The sequence below is a fragment of the Gigantopelta aegis genome, chromosome 6 (assembly GCF_016097555.1).
Source record: "Gigantopelta aegis isolate Gae_Host chromosome 6, Gae_host_genome, whole genome shotgun sequence".
Classification (NCBI taxonomy): Eukaryota; Metazoa; Mollusca; class Gastropoda; order Neomphalida; family Peltospiridae; genus Gigantopelta; species Gigantopelta aegis.
The window spans coordinates 85775645-85780958 of NC_054704.1; positions in this window are offsets into that span (position 1 = coordinate 85775645).

Consider the following 5314-nt stretch of genomic DNA (forward strand, 5'->3'; position numbering starts at 1 on the left):
CCTGTTGTAGTCCAGCCTTTCTGAGCTGGTGTGGGCCCAACACACTCAGTACTCAACAATAGATAACTCCTCCCACTGCCTCAAAGCGGCCAATGGCAGACAATGCCAGACACATGTTTATCTCAAGAAAGAAACTCTGCATGGGACCCCGTTATTTTAATAGACATCTTTAATAGTCTATGCCTTTATCAGATTGATGGCTAAATGCGGGTGTTTGATGGAGATATCAAGCTCCATTAGAGGTCTCTGTGAAGGAAATACCAGCGTTATAAATGTAAACTGCAATGTTGCCTAATTGTTGAAGCAAGGGCACGGCTAGAACTGTTTGTCAACACACATTTAGACATGTGTTGACAGGGAAACGTATGAATGGGATAACTTACATTCACACTTTTCTCCTGTTTGTATTCTTACATGCATTGCTTACTTTACACAAGGGGACAGTAAACATCTCTGTTGTTATTATTACACAAGTGTTGGTTTAATCAGTGTAAGCCTGTTAACGGGAATTTAGAACCAGAGGAACCATAAAAATATACATCATGTTAAATATGCATTAAAAGTTCAATTAATTTCTATTGCAAATGTATAACATACATGTGTGAAAATATGTTTCAGTTAATATTCCAAGCTACAACAATATATTTACATGCACTAATTTGTTACTGCAATGTCACGTACAGAATGGAAATGAGATCTAGAATAAAAACAAATTGGAATTAAATGCTTCATTGATATAAACTTCTTAAATGTGAAAATAAAAAAGTTTTAAAAATGTGTGATATAACATTAATGATTAGTCTAATTATATAATACAAAAATAAATCAGTTTATTAAATGAAAAATTAAGAAAATGCATGAAAAAATTAATTTAATTAAACATTACATCAACAAAAGAAAGAAAAATGTGTTTTATTTAACCATTTAATTATGATTACATGGCATTGGACATATTGTGAAGAACCACAGAAGTTTGTTTTGTGTTTAACGACACCACTAAAGCATATTGATTTATTAATCATTGGCTATTGGATGTCAAACATTTGGTAATTTTTTACTTATAGTCATAGAGAGGAAACCCGCTAAATTTTTCCATTAATAACAAGGGATCTTTTATATGCACTATCCCACAAACAGGATAGTACAAACTACAGACTTTATTACACCAGTCGTGGCGCACTGGCTGGAATGAGAAATAGCCCAAAGGCCCACCGACAGGGATCGATCCTAAACTGACCACGCATCAAGCAATTGCTTTACCACTGGACTACATCCCGCCCCTCATCATTTTAACAAGTATTTTCACAGAGATCCACTGGCACATCTATCACATAATTGTCAGTGGCAGCTAGAGAACTTTTAGTTTGTGAGAAATGGAGGTAAATGTAATAGTCAACACAACCGTGTTATAACCACTGCTACTGGGGAAAATAACGCCTACATATCAGTGTATCTCACCTTCGTCAAGGTGGGGCGGGATGTAGCCCAGTGGTAAAGCATTCACTTGATGCGCGGTCGGTTTGGGATCGATCCCCGTCGGTGGACCCATTGTGCTATTTCTCGCTTTAGCCAGTGCACCACTACTGGTACATCAAAGGCTGTGGTATGTGCTATCCTGTCTATGGGATGGTGCATATAAAAGATCCCTTGCTGCAAATTGAAAAGTGTAGCCCATAAAGTGGTGACAGTGGATCTCCTCTCTCAATATCTATGTGGTCCTTAACCATATGTCCGACGCCAAATAACCGTAAATGAAATGTGTTGAGTGCGTTGTTAAATACAACATTTCCTTCCTTCCTTCCCAGTCATTACCCAGTAGTAAAGTAAACCTGGGTTTGTTAAAAGTCAGCACAAATCCTAGGTGCTGAAGTTAGGTAACTCTGAGTCTGGTCGGTATATGGATGGTAGACCATCTGTAAACTCCAAGTAGTGTAGACATTACCTGGGCCTATTGACTGGAAAATGTTCCATACATGTACATGTATGTATAGCAGCTAGCAGTGGGTTAATTTCCTTTCCAATATGTATTACTATTATGTTTATCTGGGTTCTTATTCTTTTTTCTTCTCTTTGGTGTTTTTTGTTTTTTTGTATATGTATTTTGAGCTACTATAAATACCAGTATGTCCAGAAACATATTAGATTTTCCAAATATGATAATTTAAAAATTTGTAATATATAGAGGCTATTCATGTTTTTTGTCAAATATGATTTATATCTCACTGAGTGAAGTTTCCAATCATATCTCATGAGTCGCGCTTGCACGAGTGTGATATGATTGCAAACTTTGCAAGATGAGATATAAATCATATTTGAAAAAAACCATGAAATTTTCTATTTATTATACATGTATAACTTTTGGCAATTTACCTTTATTTTTAAAATGCCAGCAGCAAAATAGTTCCGGCTTTCTTACAGTGAAGATAACACTTTCTACAGTGCCGATAACACATTTTAAGAGTGAAATAGTGAAATTTTCACTCTAAAATGTGTTATCGTCACTGAGTAACTGATAACACTTTTATTTCAGTGATATTTTAAGATATTTCACTAAATGTTATACATTATGTATTTATATATTTATTATGTATAATAAAAAAACTTTCTTTATTTGATAAATTGACAGGCTTCACCATGAAAGAAATTGAGGGGAGTGATAACTTGTTACCCTAACTTAGATTATGGGGAGACATTTAAAATATTACCACATTAGGGAAGTCATGGAGTGTGACAGTGAGGTCAGAATTGAAGGAATTAATATTTATAAATCTTTTGTGAAAAGGAAACTCTATTTTACATGTATGAATATCATATTCACTACTGAATATATTATAATATTTTTTTTCTTTCTTTCTTTTTAATTTTATTTTCAAATTAAGATTAAAGAATGCAGTAATGGTTTTACACCTCCCCATTAAATGGATATAAACATCAAAAATAAATTAACTTCCTTAACAAATCTTAACAGAAAATTTATTCTTTCTTTGATAAAATGAGAATTGAGGAAGTTAATTTTTGTAAATCTTTTCTTAAAAGGAAATAATATTTTATCAAATTCACTACTGTCTAAACTGTAATAATTGTTTCTTTCTTTCTTTTTAACTTTATTTTAAAGGGACATTCCTGAGTTTGCTGCAACTTTTAAGATGTTATCGACTAACAGAGACTTTTTGATGACTGTAATTACATATCAAATATATTTTTTTGCATAAAATATTAGTGGCTGTATATTAAACGTGTTTCTGATCGTTCTAATATTTGCACTAGGTTAAATTTCATTTTATTTCCTAAAAAAGATTTTTTCGTACATATGAAATTATTTGAAGACAAAATCCAGTTTGGGCTTCTTACAAATATTAAGACGACCAGAAACACATTGAATATACAAACACTGATATTTTAAATGAGAAAATATACTTAGGATATAAGTTTAATCTTACAAATATTTTATTAGTCGGAAACATCTTACAATGCAGCAAACTTGGGAATGTCCTTTTAATGCTTAAATCAAATTAACATTCACACATGCTGTGTAGTGGCCGTATACACTTTCCCATTAATTAAGTTGCTGAAACTCAGTCTGGATGGGAGCTGGTACCGAGGTGTAAACATTAAGTCTGGTGGCATAACCACAACATCACTAAAGTCAATATTGTGACGATTAAAATTATTTACAACATACCTAGTGAACAAACGTTATTAGTAAATCCAGCATTGTGTGTGTATATGTGCAATCAGTTAACACGTTTTTACTTTAAAACAAACATACAGCTTCCAGGAAAGACCAAAATGAACCATAACAAGCAAGAGATATTAATAGGCAGAACCAATTAAATGTAGTTACATTTCCCATTACTTCTCACTTGAAGAAAAAACTAAGACATATGCTGATTGGCCGTATGAGCGGACTGACAAAACCTGATTGGCCGTGAGAGTGAATAGGTCAGACAACACAAGTAACAACAAGGCGCCATCTGGTGGAACCATCCTGCAAATTGTACTCGCATGTTGAAGCATGTTTTTAAAGAGTAAACCTGGCGTTTGACAAATTGTCCCTGTCAGTACAGATAGATGTGAACAACAACCTTACAGAGTTCAGCCATAAACTGATCTAGAGCCAATGTGCAAAATTATCCTCAAACAAATGTCTGCGAGTATATCTGTGCAAACAATTAATGTTTAAAAATGTACATTATAAAGTGAGTTGTAAAAAAAAATGCTGATGCCTGCAAAACAAGAAGCACATATTTCTACTTGGAATGTTAAAAATGTTATAGATGTTTACAATTTTAACCATATGGAGTTTTTAGTTTTGATGTTGTTATTGTCTAATTTAGGGCATGCACATGTCATTTCAAATTAATACTTTCTATTTTTGGAAAATTTAATTAATTAATTAATTTTATTGTTGTTGTTGTTGTTGTTGTTTTGTGTAAATTCCCACCCCCTAAGATTTTACTTTTAGCATTTGATTGTAAACTGACAAAAAGGTACACATGTTAAATTTCCCACAAAGTCACCTCCGTTAACTGCAACCTATACAAATTAAAATTGTATTATGAATCAGCAAATGAATGAATGAATCAATCAATCAATCAATGAATGAATCAATGAATCCACCAATGAACCAATCAATGAATCAATCAATGAATCAATGACACAATGAATCAAGCAAGCAAGCAATCAATAAAGATGATGGCATGAAAAATCCATTGGCTATTGGATTTCAAACAAAATAAGTGTCTGAAATTATGAATTCAATATAATATCTACAATAAAACACACTGTAAAGGGATGAGTAAAACATAAAACATCACATGTAATATATACATATCGTTTTGGGACAGTAATCATCAATTCTCATCCAAATTCTACTTAAATGGTTTGATTGTATCAGAAAATAACATTATAAACCTAGAACAATACATTAGTGCATTTTAAGTTAAATAATGTACAACTGACATATCAAAGGCCATGTTATAGGAGATCTCTTTGTGGAAAAGTCCATATCAAACAGCAATTTCTGCTAATCTGTAAAACAAAAAGGCTATATCATAACAGTAGGTTTATTCTCTAAATCTTAAGACCAATCACCATATGCTAAATAATACCCAACAGCCTTATTTTCAAAATTGTTGGTGAATTAATCATCAAACAAGCATTCCTTTCCTTTTTAAATTATTACTGGCATAATTAGAAACAACTCATGAAGAAAGTAACCTTCAACAGCCACTTACATTAGCAACATTTTCAGGAGAGTAAAAGTCATGCATTTCTTTAATACCTCTCATTTTCTCTCCTCCTAAAAGTGTAC